The following is a 20,049-nucleotide window of genomic DNA, read 5'->3' as shown; positions in this document are numbered from 1 at the left end:
ATCTAATCTAATCATTCTCCAGCCTTCACTCTGTAATCTTTGATCCCTTACTAATAACGAACACATCATTCTCCATTTTAAATATACTTAATGCCTTGTCCTCTGCAGCTGTTTATAGCAATAAATTCCACAGATTCACCACCCTCTGACCTCATCTTCCTCATCTCTGTTCTAAAGGGACGTCCTTCTATTCTGAGACTTGTACACTCTGGTCCTAGATTTTCTCACTATTGAAAACATCCTCTTCATTCTATCTAGGCCTTTCAATATATGGCAGGTTTCAATGCGATTCCCCTCATTCTTCTAAACTCCAGCAAGTACAAGGCCCAGTGCTATTCCCGGGATAATTATTGTACACTCTCTCCAGAACCTCTCCAATGATAGCACATTCTTCCTTAGATATGGAGTCTAAAACTGCTCACAATACTACAAATATAGTCTAGTCAATGCCTTATAAAGTCCCAGTGTTACATCCTTGCTTTTATATTCTAGTCCTCTCAAAGTAAAAGCTAATATTGCCTTTGCCTTCCTTAAGGCAACCTGCAGGTTAATCTTTAGGGTCCTAGGACTCCCAAGTCCCTTAGGACTTCTGATTTTTGAATTTGTTCCATGTTTATAAAATAGTTTAAGTGTTTATTCCTTCCCACAGATTGTATGGCCATACTCGTCTGTTGCTGCTCAAAGTTGATGACTTTCATAGCAGATCCAATGCCAACCCCTGCAAAATAAAAACATTCACCAGCAGCTAACCAAAAATGGCCTCTTTCATTCCCAATCTTTGAACTGACAGTTAGCCAATCTTATATCCATGCTAGTATTTTCCCTGTAATACCATGGGCTCTTATCTTGTTTAGCAGCCTCACATGCAGTAACTTGTCAAAGACCTTCTGAAAATCCAAGTAAACAATACCCACCAACTCACCTTTGTTTATTCTGTCTATTTCTTCCTCAAAGAATTCCAACAGATTTGTCAGGTAACATTTCCCCTTATAGAAACCATGCTGACTTTGGCTTATATTAACATAGGAATCCAAGTACCTGAATAATGTATCCCTAATAATGTATTTTAACATCTTGCCATCCAGTAGTCTTGCTAAGTGAGCTATAATTACCTGTCTTTTGCCTCTCTCCCTTCTTACTTCTTAAAAATTGGAGTAACACTTGTGACTTTGGAAACATTGCAGAATTTAGTGATTCTTCAAATATCATTACCAATGCCTCCATATTCTCATCAGTTACACCCTGGAGTGAAGTCCATTTGGAAACCTCACCAATACCTCTATTTTCTGAGGAGGCTGAAGAGAGCTGGACTTAGCACATCAATACTCATGTCATTCTGCAGATGCACAGTAGACAGCATCTTAACAAGGTGCCTCACTGCTTGGTACAGAAACTGCACAGCGACAGACAATGAGTAGTTAAAACTGCCAACACTTTATTGGCAACAGCCTACCAACCATCAATGACATATATACAGAAAGCTGCTGGAAAAGGGCCAGTAACATGATAAAGGATACCACCCACGCTGCTCATGGACTGTTTGTTCTACTCCCTTAGAATCCACACCAGGACACCAGACTCAAAAACAGAAACAGTAAGGCTGATCAACACCTCCACCCACTAACCCACCTCTCCACACCCCCCACCACCACTACTTTATAATTTCCTGTCAGTCACCTTAAGTACAGAACTCCTTTGCCCAGCCTCACTTTATGGACATATAATCAATCTGTGCATATAAGCTATCTTACTTATTTATTTTTATTGTGGTTTTTATTATTATTGTGTTCGTTATCTTATTATGATTTCTTTTATGCTGCATCAGATCTGGAGTAACATTTTTTTTCCATTCTCCTTTACACATGTGTTTGGGAAATTAGATTAAACAATCTTATATCTTGAATCTTGAATCAGCATTCTTCTTCCTGTTAATTTATCTATACTTTCCCAAACTGATGAACGCAGACTGCTACTATTTTATTTAAAGCCTGTGCCAATTTGCACATGGCTCAGGTAACAATCCACATATTGCTACCTTTTTGGTTCTGCATTTTAATTTAGTCCCTAGCCGTTCAAATTTCCTCGGCAGAACCACTTTCCTTGTTCTTCCTACATTGCTGGTACCCACATCGACCATGACAATTGGATCTTTCCCCTCCCACTCCAAATTCATCTGAAGCTGAGATGTCTCGAACACAGGCACCAGACAGGCATCTCAGCCCTTGATACTCTCAATCTTTGCAACAGAGAATTGCATCTAATACCCTGACTACACTATCGCCAATTACAACTACATTTCTCTTCCCTCCCCTCCTCCCACCCCCACCTCTCTTGAATTGCTATCTGAACCACGGTGCCATGGTTAGATTCCTCATCCTTCCTACAGTCCCCACTCCCACTGCCTGGGAGCAACAATCTCAGGCCTGTTGGGCAAGCTCAAGCACTGAGGTTCCTTCAGCTCTACACCTTCAATCCTCCTGCCTGCCTCACTCACACCCCCTTGTCCCTGAGTACAGACTGAATTTGAAGTAGTTAACCTAATGGGTGTGACTGCCACTTGAAACACAGTGTTCGGGTAACTTTTCCCCTTCCTGATGCATTGCAGTGTTTGAAGCTCAAATTCCAGGTCATCAACTTTGAGCCCGAGTTCCTTGATGGGGAGCTTATTCATGAGCAAATGGTGTTGCAGCAAGAACATTCCAGGCAAAGTCCTGTGAGAGCAGATTTTGAGAAAGAAACAACTTCCATTCAAAATTCTTTACAAGTAATCTTTTCAAAACTGTTCTGTACAACAGAGAGGAAATTCATCACAAGTGCGTTATAGTGGAAACACAGACCAAATAAACAAATTTTTATCCATTATGTGCTATATGGCTTAAAGTTATTATTTTAAATAGATCAGTCTTGGCAAACTTAATAATAAGTTGAAATCATTTGCAATCCACATTATGAATTACTTGTTTATTCTCAATTCAAGCAAACAATTGAAATTAACTAAATTTATTATAATTGGCTTTTGTTGGAACAGCATCAATCTTAAAAGACACGCAATTTATCTGCAAATACTTGCTTCAGTAGCAAAACAGACCTCCATTGTAAACTGCCTTCTTTGCTTTGCTATACGCAAATAACATTGTTTAATTGGATTGAGTCTAATGAGTTCTTATATTAATGGATAGATTTCCATCGAGAAACAATGATGAAATATTCAGATATAAAATCTTTATCGTCATTAAACTTTCCTTTGTTCCCTTCCATCTTATATCTCTGCATCTCTCTTTAGCATAAAATTCCATCTCTGTATACAAAGATCAAAGTAAATTTATTATCAGAGTATAAATATACTCAGTGGTCACTTTATTAGGTATACCTGTACGCCAGCTTGTTAGGGCTAATATCTCATCATCCAATCATCTGGCAGCAACTCAATGCATAAAAGCATGCAGACATGGTCAGAGGTTTAGTAGCTGTTTAAACCAAACATCAGAGTGGGAATGATGTAAGTGACTTTGACTGTGGAGTAATTGTTAGTGTCTCTAGAGTTTACGAAGAATAGTGCGAAAAACAAAAAAAAATCCAGTGAGCAGCAGTTCTGTGGGTGAAAATATCTTGTTAATGAGAGAAATGCAAACGACAGGTGTCCTGACGAAGGGTCTCGGCCTGAAACGTCGACTGCACCTCTTCCTAGAGATGCTGCCTGGCCTGCTGCGTTCACCAGCAACTTTTATGTGTGTTGCTTGTTAATGAGAGAGGTCAGAGGAGAATGGCCTGGTTGGTTCAAGCTGACAGGAATGATACAGTAACTGAAATAACCACTCATTACAACAGCAGTGAGCAGGAAAGAGCATCTCTGAATGCACAATATATCAGACCTTGAGGTGGATGGGCTATACAGCAGAAGGCTACAAACATACACACAGTGGCCACTTTAATAAGCGCAGGAGACTCCAAGTAAAGTGGGCATTGCATGTATGTGACCATATACTACCTTGAGATCCATCTTTTGCAGACATTCACAGTAGATCAGAGAAATACAAAAGAATCAATGCAGAACTACCAAAGACTGGCAAACAACCAATGTGAAAAAGGAAGACGAACTGTGCAAATGAAGAAGAAAATAAATAATATTGAAAACATGAATTGTAGAGTTGTATTCCCCTTCACTCCACCCCACCCCACCACTGTTAACTAAACTAAGCTTCATGTTCCCTCGACATCCACACTTGAAAACATTGTGTTGGTTGGGACCTGCTAACAGTTAGCTTGCATATGGATTCAATTTCCCAGGATGCGGTCAGTAGTGTCTGAAGCAAATCAATCCGACTAAAGAGGCATCAACAAGTCTCATTTGAAAATGTAAAGACATTGCAACTCTTTCAGGAGTGAGCACTTGAAGTTCCTTTTTGTGTCTCTAACAACGTGGTGGGCATTATTTCATTTGCAGCATGTGCCAATGAATGGTGTCCTATTTATTAGAAGCTTTGGCTCCAGATGAATGCTTGTGACATGGCTGCAGTGTCAATGTAACTCTGATATTGACTGTGTTGACAAGACTTCCGACAAAGTTATGCCAGTGGCAAAGGAAGAGCATGTAGAGTAAGCACATATTATGAGTTTTCAATGGTGACACACCATTTATATTTCATCTATAAGATCTGAGGAATTTCTCATGGGAAATCTGACAAAGAAACGACAGAATACAAAAAAGCAGCCAGAAACTACCAAGAGTGTAGTGACAACCAAAACTCATATCTGAAAACAAAGCTTTTGACCATAATTTTGCGTATCTATGAAAGAAGGGCTCCACTTGGGGCTAAAAGTTATTATTAGCCTACACAAACCTCAATAACCACAAGTGATTCCAAAGATGCTAGTAACACAGAGAAAATACTCAAGGAACTCAGCAGGTCAGGCAGTAAGTATGGAGAGGAATAAACTGCTGATGTTTTGGGCTGAGATCCTTCATTGGACCTTAAGATTTTGGAAAGAAACTGGCGAAGCACTTGAGAGCATTGGATACACTAGTTCAATGAATATTACATGATATCCACTTTAAAAATGAAGCGGGACTTTATTTTATTTGGAGATACCACATGAAACGGGCCCTTCCGGCCCTTCGAGCCACTCTGCCCAGCAATCCCCAATTTAGCCATAGCTTAATCATGGAACAATTTAAGCAGTTAACCTACTAACCATCTTTGGACTTTGTAAACTGGGTCGTCTCCTAGGTGCTTTCTGTGTGAGTTAGAGAAAAAAGGGCTTTAATTCATTGTAAAGCTTGCATTTGCAATGACCAATCATTAAACTGTATTTGAGAGAATTACTGATATTTGAAGATTTAAAATCCTACCAAGTGCAAATTTTCTATGGAATCGATAGGTTATGACCACTATAACTGGGAGGAAAGGGTGAAGTAATAAAACATAGTGAACAAAATGCTGGAAATAACTGTGGAGAGAAGAATGGGCTTGATACGGAAACTGCTCTGCACTGCAACCAACTGCAGAGAGCTGTGGGCACAGCACAGCACATCATGGGAACCAGCCTCCCACTGTATCTACAGTCCTCAATACCTTGGTGAAGCAGCCAGCATAGTCAATGACCCTACCCACTCTCTAAATCTCTCTTCTCCCCCTGTCCATTGGGCAGAAGATACAAAAGTCATAATGCATGTAGCACCAGGCTCAAAGACAACTTCTATCCACTGTTATATGACTATTACTGTAAATGATTCCCTGCTTCGAGAGATGAATCATTAACCTCACAATCCACCTCAATATGATCTTACATTTTATTATAGCTTGCTTGCACGCCACTCTTTCAGTAGCTGATACGCTTTATTCTGCATTTTGTTACCGTTTTACCTTGTTCTACCTCAATGCTCTGCGTAATGCTTTGATCTGTATGAACAACATAAAAGACAAGCTTTGCACTGTAACTCAGTACATGTGACAGGAATAAAAAAATTCCAGTGCCAATATCAATTGTTAGTACGTGTTTCATGAAATGTAGCCTTCCTGATGAAAAATTATTTGCCTAAAACACTGTCTCTTTCTCCATAGAACCTGCCGACATACTGAGTCTTTCCAAAATTCTCTCAATTTGCTCTAGACTTCTAGTAGCTACTGTTTTTAGACCATAAGACCATATGACATATGGTCTTATGGTCTTATTTCCAATATTTGCTCAATTTTTCCCTGATTTCTAGTACCTACTGCTTTGTATTGGATTAGTAAGTATGCAGATGATACTAAGATAGGTGGAGTTGTGGGTAATGAAGTAGGTTTTCAAAGCTTGCAGAGAAATTTAGACAACTTAGAAGAGTGGGCTGAAAGATGGCAGATGGAGTTTAATGCTGATAAATGTGAGGTGCTACATTTTTGTATGACTAATCAAAATAGGACATACATGGTAAATGGTAGGGCATTGAAGAATGCAGTACAACAGAGGGATCTAGGAATAATGATACATAGTTCCCTGAAGGTGGAATCTCATGTGGATAGGGTGGTGAAGAAAGCTTTTGGTATGCTGGCCTTTATAAATCAGAGCATTGAGTATAGGAGTTGGGATGTAATGTTGAAATTGTAGAAGGCATTGGTAGGGCCAAATTCGGAGTATTGTGTACAGTTCTGGTCACTGAATTATAGGAAAGATGTCAATAAAATTGAGAGAGTACAGAGGAGATTTACTAGAATGTTGCCTTGGTTTCATCTCCTAAGTTACAGAGAAAGGTTGAACAAGTTGGGTCTTTATTCTTTGGAACGTAGAAGGTTGAGGGGGGACGTGATAGAGGTATTTAAAATTATGAGGGGGATAGATAGAGTTGACGTGGTTAGGCTTTTTCTATTGAGAGTGGGGGAGATTCAAACAAGAGGACGTGAGTTGAGAGTTAAAGGGCAAAAGTTTAGGGGTAACATGAGGGGGAACTTCTTTACCCAGATAGTAGCAGCTGTGTGGAACAAGCTTCCAGCAGAAGTGGATGAGGCAGGTTCTATATTGTCATTTAACGTTAAATTGGATAGATATATGGACAGGAAAGGAATGGAGGGTTATGGGCTGAGTGCAGGTCGGTGGGACTAGGTGAGAGTAAGAGTTCGGCACGGACTAGAAGGGCCGAGATGGCCTGTTTCCGTGCTGTAATTATTATATGGTTATATGTTATATGGTACTTTGTTTCTACAAAGGAGAAGCAGTTTGTTATGTTAAAACTGCATTTGGCTCTATTTTTTTTTATCATTGTACCTGTACCTCACTCTACTTATGCGCATGACAATAACCTCAGTATGAGAAGGTGAGATGTTGTTCTTTGAGCTTGCTTTGAGTTTCATGGGGCCAGTGTAGGAGGCTGAGGATAGGGAGTTTAGAGAGGGAAGTGACAGGTGAACAACGTCAAAGCCACAAGAGATTCTGCAAATGCTAGAAATCCAGAGCAACTCGTACAGAATACTGGAAGAACTCGGCAGGTCAGGCAGCATCTACAGAAGTGAATAAACGGCGGATGCGACACTTCATCAGAACTGGAAAGGAAGGAGGAAGGAGCCAGTCTGACTCCCCCCCCCAAGCACCAGACTCAAAACATTGACTGTTTATTTCTCTCCATAAATGCTACCTGACCTGCTGAGCTCCTCCAGCATCTTGTGTGTGTTGCTCAGGTGACCAAAATCATGGGGTCACACTCTCAGCAGGAATACATATGGTCTGCAAAACTACACCTGATCTGCACTTGGTTTCCCCAGAATGGAGGGGACCATGTCCTGAACATTGAATATTGAAATAATCACAAAATAACTGTTGTTTTAACTGGAGAGAACACTTGGTATTCTGGACACTGAAGGTAAAAGGCAGGTGGAGTATCTCCTACGCTTGCCCTTTGGTCAGTTAATCCTTATCCTATTGACAGCACCCCTAACACTGCCCCAGTACTGGACTGGAGAATCAGTCGGAATGATGCGTTCAGACCTCCGGAGTGGAATATGAACCCAGAGAAGGGTGAGCCACGTCTGACGAGCTCCATGAACTCAGAACATCCTGTTCTGCTTTACAAGCAGCCACTGAATAGCTTTTGTAGTATTTCCTCTGTGTTGAAATGGAGGAAATACCACAGTCAATTTGTGCATGACAGGTTCCCTTGTTAAAGCACTGGAGTGTCAGCCTGGATTATGTGGCCGGGTCTCTGGAATGGAGCCTGAATGAAATTTCTACCCGCCAAACCATACCTTTCACAGCCGAGAGCTTGAGGACAGGACAGACTGCTAGCTTGCATTGGAATCACAGAAAATGCAGCACAGGAGGAAGCCTTTGGTTCATCATGCCTGCCTCTTTGTTAAAGCTGGCTATTAATCCACTCCCTGGTCTTTCCCCATGCCCCAGTAATTCTCTCCCCTTTTGATTATCCAACTTCTTTTCAAAAGTTTAGATTGAAGCTGCTTTCACTGGCATCTCAGACAAGGTATCCCAGATCAAAAGAACTCACTGTGCAGAAAAAGGCTTCCTTGAGTTGCTTTTGGTTTCTTTGACAATCATCTTAAATCTTTATCCTCTGCTCCTGACCTTTCCTTCAGTAAAAAACACCTTCCCCCCTTCTAACCTCATTCATTATGTTAGAGTTCAACAAATCTTTTCTTCAATTTCTCTGCACCAGGAGAAAACCACTAGCTTCTCCACATAACTTGTGACTGTTACAGCTCTAATAAATATCCTCCACACCCTCTTCAAGCCATGAGATTCTTTCCTAATGTGTGGTGTCAGCCATCTGTCTGATTATGTGAGTTTTTAACACTTTCTCATTGCCTTCAATAATTTGTAGTTGTGGAACTCTAGGATCCCCCTGTCCCAGCACTCTCTTTAAATCCAGATAATTGTGTGTCTCTTCTCATTCCGTCTCCCAAAATGTATCACTTCACATCTCTCAGCATTTGATTTCACCCACTGTGTATCTGCATATTTCACTGGTCTTTCCATGTTCTGCTGAAGCCTGTTTCTGGCCTCTGCTGTTTGTTATGTTTAAGGGGTAAAGTGACACACTTGATTACTCGATTAGTAACCAAATGCCTGGATTGGTGATCCAAACACAGGAGGTTAAAGCCCACCACGAAAGTTAGGGAATTTAAATTCAAAATAAATTTATTATCAAAGTACATACATGTCACTGAATACTACCCGGAGATTCATTTTCTAGGATTCACATCGAAAATAGAAATCCTACAGAATCAATGAAAAGCTATGAACAAAGACGGATAAACGACAAATTTTCAAACGAAGACAAACTGTGCAAATACAAAAAATAATAATAATAAATAAACAGTAAATAAATAACACTGAAAACATGAGTTGTAGAGAAATACACACAAAGTTCTGGAAGAATTCAGCAAGCCAAGCAGCATCTATGGAAAAGAGTAAACAGTCGATGTTTCAGGCTAAGACCCTTCATCAGGACTGAAAAAAAGAGATGAGAAGTCAGTGTAAGAAGCTAAAAGGAGGGGAAGAAGAAGAACAAGGTAGTAGTTGATAGGTGAAACTGGGAGAGGAGAGGAGTGAAGAGCTGGGAAGTCAATTGGTGAGCGAGATAAAGGACTGGTGAAGGAGGAAGCTGATAGGAGAGGACAGAGGCCACAGAGGACCGGGAAGGAGGAGGAGCACCAGAGGGAGCTGATGGGCAGGTAAGGAGATGAGGTGAGAGAGGGAAATGGGAATGGGGAATAGTGAAGGGGGGGAATTACTGGAAGTTCAAGAAATCGATGTTCATGCTACCAGGTTGGAGGCTACCCAGATGGAATATAAAGTGTTGCTCCTCCACACTGAGTGTGGCCATGGACTGACATGTCTGAATGGGAATAGGAAGTAGAATTGAAATGGGTGGCCATGGGGAAATCCCACTTTTTCTGGCGGATGGAGCGCAGGTCCTCTCCTATCAGATTCCCCTTTCTCCAGTCCTTTATTTCATCCACCAGTTGACTTGCCAGCTCTTTATTCACTCCTGGTAGAGGATTACAAATACCTGGGGATACGAATTCACAATAAACTGGACTGGTCAAAGAACACTGAGGCTGTCTACAAGAAGGGTCAGAGTCGCCTCTATTTCCTGAGGAGACTGAGGTCCTTTAACATCTGCCGGACGATGCTGGGGATGTTCTATGAGTCTGTGGTGGCCAGTGCTATCATGTTTGCTGTTGTGTGCTGGGGCAGCAGGCTGAGGGTAGCAGACACCAACAGAATCAACATACTCATTCGTAAGGCCAGTGATGTTGTGGGGATGGAACTGGACTCTCTGATGGCGGTGTCTGAAAAGAGGATGCTGTCCAAATTGTATGCCGTCTTGGACAATGTCTCCATAATGTACTGGTTGGGCACAGGAGTACATTCAGCCAGACTCATTCCACCAAGATGCAACACTGAGCGTCATAGGAAGTCATTCCTGCCTGTGGCTATCAAACTTTACAACTCCTCCCTTGCAGGGTCAGACACCCTGAGCCAATAGGCATAATTTACATATTATTATTTAATTTTTTATGGTTTTATATTGCTATATTTATACTCTATTCTTGGTTGGTGCAACTGTAACGAAACCCAATTTCCCTCAGGATCAATAAAGTATGACTATGACTCCTTCACCCCTCCCCCCTCCCCAGTTTCACCTGTCACATTCTAACTGTACTTCTTCCTCCCCTCCCCTCATCTTTTTACTCTGGCTTCTCATATCTTTTTTCCAGTCCTGACGAAGGGTCTCGGCCTGAAACATCGACTGTACTTCTTCCTAGAGATGCTGCCTGGCCTGCTGCGCTCACCAGCAACTTTGATGTGTGTTGCTTGAATTTCCAGCATTTGCAGAATTCCTGTTGTTTGCATTTTATAAATATAAAGCATTGCTTCAGTAGCAAAAATCTAATAGCAGACAGGTTAATTTGTATGTTTTCTAGAATGAGGGTGACTTGTCAATTTAAGGCTATTTAATGAGAGTTGGAAGTGCATGTATTGCGGGTGCCATGCCCTGCATCTGTTCAAACATACAGTCATAAAGTCATCGTGTGGTACAAAACACAAATTGGTTATTTTGGCCTACTACATCCATGAAAATCTTTCTGCCTAATGACACTTGTTCTTTCTCCTCACAGTAGTTTTAAATTTTTACATATCTTACCAACTTAATATACTATACTGCAGCTATTGTTTGTGCCAAAGGCAAAATGCATTGCAACAACTTGCTGAGGATTCCTCAAAAGCTTCTCCCAAATCCATGTCCTTATCACCCAGGAGAAGGTGGACATCATCTGCAACTTCCCTTCGATGTAACACACACCATCTTGCTCAGATATACTTCAGCACCACTTTCTTCAGCACTGAGTCTAAAACCAGGAACCCACATCAGGAGCACCTTTGTCACAAGGACTGCAGTGCATCTGACCCCACTGAAGCCCAAATGATTGGAATGAATAGAGAAAAGGTTATGTTATAACATGGGATTGCAACACCAGGCTCAACAGCTTCAAGTAATTATTCTGCACTCCTCTCTCCTGCTCCTCTACATTCACCTTTTATTCCTTTATCACCATCTCTCCTAGTGTAGCAAGGAAGCAGGAGAACTGTGTGAGGGGTAGTGGGTTTAGGGTGGTAAGTGAGAAACAATAATTTACAAGGGAAACAGGAAAGCAATAGGCGGATTAGCCTCTTTCAACATCATTAGAGACTATGAGAAAATATAACTACCATGAAAAGCAAACCAACACTACAGAACCACCAGCTGCCAAAACATTTTTGTTGGTTTCCTGCCACTGAGTCAGTTTCGAGTCCCCTCTGGCACTATTACCCATGCTTAGACTTTACAGAGCAGTTACTCAAATGGCAATAGATTTAAATGCTGATTGGGTCCTTTGGTTTTGCATTCTGACTTTTCTTCCAGTACCCCACAGGCCTGGGCCTACCTTCACACCATCCTTTGCCAGTTGCAACAATGCATCAGCACCCCAGCCTATGGTCCAGAAGACTGTGTGTTCAATTCCTGTCCCAAGGACCTGAGCAGGTTCGGGTTCTTGCTCCTGTGAGGCACTGACAGCTGAATTGTCAGAGGTGCTACATTTTGTTTGAGATGCTCCGTATGAACTCCCAATGAAACATTAAGGATCCTATGGCAATACTTTGAAGCAGCTCAGGGCAGTTCACTCTGGCTATCTTCTACCCCTTGACCAACACTTTGGGGCTAGATCATGCATAGCCTTGGACTTACGGCTTTTTCCAGGGTGGGTTCTGGTGCAATCTATTTCTGCGATTAGGGTAGTGTGGATATGTCTCAGTACAGGAGCTGGCTGAACTCTCTGTGCTACATTGAGAGCTAATGGAGTCCTACCTCAGGCTCACTGAACTGGTGCTAATGTCGAGCGTTTCACATTCACAAATATTCAACATCACTTGGGACTTCATAAATAGCCAAAATAATGTCAAAATATTAATTAAAAATATTTTTAATGTTTATTAGCCAAGACACACAAGCATGCTTCAAATACATGCCCTGACACAGACACAAAATAGGACTGCTGTAACTCCCCTCCCTCCTCATCCTTTCCAGTTCTGGTGAAAGGTCTCGGCCCAAAGCATCGACTGTTTACTCTTTTCCACTGATGCTGCCTGGCCTGCATTTTGCGTGTGTTGCTGTGACCAAACAGGTTAAACCCACTGCAGGGTAATCAGCCAGAATCCTCACTCTGAGAGCTGGGAAGCCTGTGGAAGTTTGTTGTGTCCTGTTGGACTTTACGTGGAATAGGACAGTGGAGCCCTTCGGCAGTCGGTGCTTAAGAGGTCACGTTGCGCTTGGCTGGTCTGGGTCCTGGGATGGAAAGGTGCAGATAGGTTCCAGGCGAGTCGTGGCATCAGACTATGTAGTCATGACCTGCACTATCTGCTCAATATCACACTGCTCTCTGGGGATTCTTGTGTGTGCAACTGGCCTGGTGAATCCCACATCAGAAACACTTCCTTGGTTTCAAGAGTCAGGGTACATCCTGAAGTGATGAAAGGCGCTCTGTTAATGAAAGCTTTGTCTTTCTTTCCCCTTGTTCCACCTCTGCTTCTTCCGTAGCACCAAGAAAGGAGGAAAAAACAAGGTTGTGTTGGTATAAATATTAAGCTCATGGTCTGGCTCTCTGAACTGTGTCCATCTGCCTGAAGAGTTACATTAAGTGCAGAAGAAGTATCTGGTGTCTGGGGACTTGTGGTTGCACACACTTAAGTGATCATGGTGTATGGAATGGCATGCTCGAGAGTCCTTTGGCTCTCGCTCATTTATTAATGTGCTGTCCTCATTAATGTTTGAGTTGAACCCGTTTGTGGTTTCTCCTTTATTTACAACAAGCTGGTAAAAGATCTTGGCACCAGTTTCTAGTATTTCCTGCATGTTTTCCTATGCATCTCTAGTATCTGGCCAGCAGAAACCACCAACTAAAATGTGGGCATCCAAGAATGGAGAGAGAGAAAGCAAAAAAGGAAGGCTCTTTAGAAAAAGAAACCATAAAAATAACTGAAAAGGCCATGCAAAAGTTGTAATTCTGTTATCAAGGTGTCTAGTTACAACCCAAATCAAAAGTCCTGGAGACATTTGATGTGAGAGCAAGCGGTACTCTTCTCTTCACAAGCACCTACTGACACTAAACAATCTTCCACCACACTGTATGCACAAGTATATCTCTGCAGAACAGCCTACTGCACATAGGTCCTATGCTCCTATGCCCTCTGGCCCACTTTCTATGCAAAATAAAGCAAACTTGCTTTCTTGCTTTTATCATCCTGATGAAGGGTCATTGACGCAAAACTTAACTCCGTTCCTCTCTCTCTGCAGACGATGCCTGATTGATGGAGTGTTTCCAGCATTTTTTCTCCCCCCTTCTGAGCTCCAGCATCTGCAGTGTTATGGTTTTTAGTCATTGAGCTGTCAGGCAAGAACTAAAGGTCATTGGCTGATCATGAGATTAAATTTAATAGATGGGGTAACTTAAGAACTAAAAGCATCAGAAAGCTTTCTTGAAAGCTTCAGGGTTGTTCAAAGGTTCAAAGATTCATTTATTATCAAGGCATTTATCCCTATACAACTCTGAAATTTGTATTCTCCAGATAGCCACAAAACACAGAAAGAACATGAAAGTCATTCAGAGAGGAACATCAGCTCCCCCATACAAAATAGAATGACATCCCAATCATCAACACTCCCAAAACCCCCTTCCCCCCATACAAATTGGAACAGGAACATCGACAAAGATAACCCCTTCCCCCAGAACAAAACTCTCAGAACACTATCAGATCAACATCATTGTCAAATGAAGGGACCCTGCTGTATTCGTCCATAAGGCTCTTGTCCAAAATTACAATGTATTCACAGAACAACCAGACCTGGACAACATCATTATGAATGTGGCTTCCACTTAGCACTTTGCAAACAGGGCAAATTTGAATTTTACCTTGATCATTTTTGAAGCTTTCAAAGTACAACGTACATTCATTATCTAAGTAAGTGTCCTTGAGACCCATCTCCTTACAAGCACCCATATAAAAAAAAGAAACCCAGTAGAACCTTTTGGAAAAAAAGACTGACATCCTGACCTTTTCAATCTGGTCCGGCACTTAAATCATCCAAACCTTGGGCTGTAACTCACTCTCGGGCCTGGGACCCGCCGCCTCAAATCGGCGCATATCCTACCTTTCCAGTTTGGCCCAACCCTTAAATCGATCAAACCCTGGGTCTTTTCTTGCATTTGGGCCCAAGCCTGGGTGCCACCGTCTCAACTCGACCTCACCTTGGTCCTGCTGCAGTGAATCATCTCCAAGCCCGCTTCAGCAATGGCCAAACATTGGCTTATTCTCTGCTCTCAGACCCAGGCTCAGGCCCTGCTGCCTCAATTCGGCCCATACACGCCACACTGCAACCATCCTGCACCTTTGAGATTTATGTTCATACCACAAAAATGCCAGGCCCTACAGCCAGTTCAAAAGCTCAGTGTTGAAAGGGAAGTTACAGGCTATTGACTGCAGTGATCATTTACTTGAAAAAGTCCGATTAATAAAGTAGTCAGTAGTATTTTCTGTTTTCCTTGCTACAGGCAAGTAGACACTGCACTTCACCAGTGCTATCTTAAATCCTCATATTAGGCATTGACCTTTGCTGGTGAGATTTGTGTGAAGCTAAAACTTAAAGAGGCTTTCAGCCTCCTAACTAATTAACCGACTAATGGATTGGTTCTTCGCTTAATAATTTCACTGCACTATTTGTAACAAGATGTATACAATTATGCTGAGTGTTTACATAGATATAAGCTTGCTCTCTATTTTATTGCAGGATTAACTTGGAAATCTGCTCCAAAATGTTTATATCATACAGTATTTCTCAGAATACTTCTTTGTGAAAGCTGAAATATTGGCTTTTTACAGCCTGAAGCAAAATTATGTCTTCCAACTGAGTCCAGTACTCTGCTTGCAATTACTTGTTTAAGAGCAGTCTGTCTGTTCACAGGGCTAATGATGAAGAACCACAAATTCCTCTGGACTAAACATATCAGTGAAGATGTTCTCTGTTCTGTATTTCTAGTGAAATTGTAAACCTGCCCAGGCAGACCTCTGTGTTTGGCCTTCAGATGATTATGTGATGGAGTGCACAGAGAGAAGTGAAGAAATCCATACCGGCTGGATTTCCACCAATAAACTGCCCTGAGCTAAACAGTGGTGGTCAAATACACAGCTCAGATTCACTCAGGTGCAAGGCATGATCTCAGGAAATGAAACGTATGGAAACATCAATGCCCGGGAAAAGAAAAACCTACAAAAAAAATAGTGGATAAAGCCCAGCCCGTCACAGGAAAAGCCCTCTCCAGCAACGAGCACATCTACAAGAAGCTTTGCCATCTACAAGAAAACAACATCCATCATTAAGGACCTCCGCCTTGCCGGCCATGCTCTCTTCTTGCTGCTGCTACTGGGAAGGAAGTACAGGAGCAAAGGTCCCGCAGCACCAGGTTCGAGAACAGTTATTCCCATTCAACCATCAGGCTCCAGAACCACTGCGGATAACTTCACTCACCTCAAGACTGAACTGAATTCATAACCTATGGACTCACTTTCAAGGACTCTACAGCTCATGTTCTCAATATTATTTATTTATTTACTTGTCTATCTATTAATTATTATTTCTTTTGTAATTGCAGTTTGTCTTCTTATGTACATTTGTTATTTGCACGTCTTTGTGTGTAGTTTTTTTTCATTGATTCTATTGAGTTTCTTTGTATCTACTGTGAATGAATGCCCACAAGAAAATGAATCTCGGGGTAATATAAGGTGATATATACTGTATACGTAGTTTGATAATAAATTTACTTTGAATTTCGAATGACTTAAATGGTTTGCAATTCTGGATAGAGTGTCAGCAAATGAAAGTGCAGAAAACCCTAAAGGTTAACTTGCAGGTTGAGTCGGTGGTGAGGAAGGCAAATGCCATGTTAGCATTCATTTCAAGAGGTCTGGAATAAAGAGCAAGGATATAATGCTAAGGCTTTATAAGGCTCTGGTGAGGCCACACCTTGAGTATTGTGAACAGTTTTGGGCCCTTCATCTTAGAAACGATGTGCTGGCATTGGAGAGGGTCCAGAAGAGGTTCACAAGGATGATTCCAGGAATGAAAGGGCTATCATACGAGGATGGCTGTGGGTCTGTACTCGCTGGAATTCAGAAGGATGAGGGAGGATCTCATTGAAACCTTTTGAATGTTGAAAGGCCTAGACAGAGTAGATGTGGAAAGGATGTTTCCCATGGTGGGAGAGTCTAGGACAAGAGGTCACAGCCTCAGGATAGAGGGGCAACCTTTCAAAACAGAGATGCGGAGAAATTTCTTTAGCCAAAGGGTAGTGAATTTGTGGCCACATGCAGCTGTGGAGGCCAGGTCATTGGGTGTATTTAAGGCAGAGATTGATAGGTTCTTGATTGGACATGGCATCAAAGGTTACAAGGGCAAGGCTGGGAACTGGGGTTGAGAAGGAGAAAAAAAAAGGATCAGTCTTGATTGAATGGCAGAGGAGACTCAATGGGTCAGATGGCCTAATTCCGCTCCTATGCCTTATGGTCTTATAGTCTAAATGCCCTAATATTGTTCAAATATTTAAGAAAACTTGCATGGAGTGATAACTCAGTCTTCGATCTCTTTCTTGGCTTTGCCCTGTGGTTTCCACAGCCAAGATCATAATTACTTACAATATTTAAGGCTCTATTTCTCCACCATTTCCCTCAACTCGTTCATTGCCTCCTGCTGTTTAACCTGATTACCTAATATCAAATTGATAAATCCTTTTTGTTCATTCTCAGTAGAAGCAAAGTCCTTGCACAAATTTCATCCTTGTACTATTCTTAGTCAGTTTCTCTGACTGCAACTGTCCAATAAACAATCTTGGCATCCTATTTAATATTCAATAAGACTTTGTGTCCTAAACTTATTCATCTCACTGTTGTGGTGACAGTGCTCAAAAGTCAAACATATCATAATTCCCTTGGCTAGCTTTTTCATTCTGAATAATATCATCTGGTTCCCTACTTTCCATAGCAGTAATTTCAATCACATGTACACAAATCTCTCTCACCAATCCTACTTTTTCTTCTGCATCCTCTTCCAAACTCTTAGTTTGCTAACTCTGCTATCCTTGGCTTTACCCCAGTTGCCCTTTGTATTTGAGTTAAAGGAGGATGTAGTGTAAAAGAGCATTAAGTTGGATATGTCCCCAGAGCCTGATGGGCCAACTTGCTGATTCTGAGAAGGCAAAAGGTAAGAAAAGGTCTGTGTTTCATGATAAGCTCTCTGTGATGCTTGGATGTGTCGGTTTAGTCATACTCTTGTTCCCTCGACTTGGAACATCTAATGATTAAGTGCTGACCATTCCACTTACAAAAGGAGTTCTCCTCCGTGATCCTGATCACATTTTACATACTGCCAAAAGCAGACAGTCAAGATATTGAATGCGGCCATCACCAAACAAGGAACAGCCCAGCCAAACGCATTTCAAATCATAGTCAGGGACTTGGTGCAGGTTTGTCTGAAGAAATCTCTGCCCAATTACCATCAACATAAAACCTGCAGCACCAGGGGTCCCAACATGCTAGAGCCCTGCCGCACCACAGTAAGGACTGCCTACCATTCCATACCCAGACTGGATTTCTGGAAATCTAATCACTTGGTTGTCCTTCTCTTATCTATGTACAGGCAGAGACTTACGTGCAAGACTCCAGTGATAAGGACAACAAAGAGGTGGTCTCAGAAGGCAGAGGAGCTTTGAGGGTTGCTTTGAGTCGGTGGACTGGGCCGTGTTTAAGGGCTCATGAGAGGATCTGAGCTAATACACCACAGTTGTCATGGACTTTATAATTACAGTCGTAGATGAGTGTGCCCCCACAAGATCACTCAGAGTCTTCCTCAACCAGAAGTCTCGGAGGCTGATGTGCGAACAGCCTTCAGGAAGGTAAACCCATTCAAAGCATCCGGCCGAGCATTAAAGACCTGAGCTGATCAACTGGCTGGAGTGCTCACCAATATCTTTAACTTCTCACTTCAGCAGTCTGAGATACCCACCTGCTTCAAGCAGGCTTCAATGACACTGGTGCCTAAGAAGAGCAAGATAACCTGCCTCAATGACTATCGCCCAGTAGCATTTACATCCACTGAGATTAAGTGTTTTGAGAGGTTGGTAATGAATCAATTTCTGCCTTAGAAGGGACTTGGATTCGCCGCAATTTTCCAACTGGCACAACAGGTCCACAGCAGATGCCATCTCACTGGCTCTTCACTCAATCCTGAAACATCTGGACAGCAAAGGTGCACCCATCAGGATGCTCTTTATCAACTACAGCTTAAAATTCAAAATCATTATCCCTTCAAAACTAATCAATAAGCTTTAAGACCTGGGCCTCGATACCTCCTATGCAATTGCATCCTCGATTTCCTCACTTGCACACCCCAGTCAGTTCAGACTGGCAACAGCATCTACTCCACAATCTCCATCAGCACAGCTGCACCACCACAAGTCTGTATACATAGTCCCCCATCCACTCATTTTTTTTTAAAGTTTGCTGACGACACCACTGTTGTTGGCTGAATTGAAGGTGGCGATGATTCAGCACATTGCTGTATATTGTTTGTTTGTCCATCCAGTTGGACGGTCTTTCATTGATTCTATCATGTTTCTTGGATTTACTGTGTATGCCGGCAAGGAATATAAACCTCAGGGTTGTATATGGTGACATACAGGTAGTTTGACAATAAATTTACTTTGAAATTTGAACTTGGATGGGATATATCCTAGGTTATTGAGAAAGGCGAGAGAAGAGATTGCAGCAGCTTTGACCAATACCTTTGTGTCCTCTCTGGCCACAGGGGAGGTCTTGGAGGACTGGCGAGTAGCAAATATTGTTCCATTATTCAAGGAGGAAACCAGGATAATCCTGGAAACTAAAGACTGGTCAGTCTCAATTCAGTGGTAGGGATAGGATTTATGAGCATATGGAAAACCGTGATGTAATTAGGGAGAGTCAGCATGGTTTTGCGCAGGGCTTTGTGATTAATGAATATAGAGCTGTGGATATTGTCTACATGGACCTTAGTAAAGCATTTGACAAGATCCATCATTGGAGGTTCATCCAGAAGATTTAGATGCATGGGATTGATGGTGAATTGGCTGTTTAGATTCATAAATGTCTTGCCAATAGATAACAGAGGAAAGTGGTCAAAGGGACTTGTTCTATCTGGAGGTCTGTGATTCATGGTGTTCCAGTGATCTGTACTGGGGCTTCTGCTGTTTGTGATGTATGTACTGTAAATGACTTGGACAAAAATGTACTGTACTGTGCAAAAGTCTTAGGCACCCTAGATTTTTTATATAAATTTTGTTTTAGATATTTAGCGTTTTGTCTTCTGCATTAGTGTGTCAGTAGAAAAGAGTAAATTTTAGATTTCCAAACATTCATTTTCCAAAACAATTCAAATGTTACAGAGAAAATTTATATTTCATTTAAGAAAGTTACATATTAAGTAATGGACCA

The 20,049-nt window shown here is 41.8% G+C and overlaps 1 protein-coding gene across 1 annotated transcript in view; it reads right to left on the bottom strand.

Moving 5' to 3' along the window:
• The window catches only part of LOC140197203 (cadherin-related family member 2-like), a 140,962-nt gene that overhangs the window by 76,857 nt on the left and 44,056 nt on the right, over nt 1-20,049 (bottom strand). The gene's annotated exons all lie outside the window — the stretch shown is intronic.

This window comes from Mobula birostris, chromosome 5 (genome assembly GCF_030028105.1).
Source record: "Mobula birostris isolate sMobBir1 chromosome 5, sMobBir1.hap1, whole genome shotgun sequence".
In the NCBI taxonomy this organism is placed as follows: Eukaryota; Metazoa; Chordata; class Chondrichthyes; order Myliobatiformes; family Myliobatidae; genus Mobula; species Mobula birostris.
Note: the sequence above shows the minus strand (reverse complement) of the source record. Positions and strands in the feature narration are given on the sequence as shown.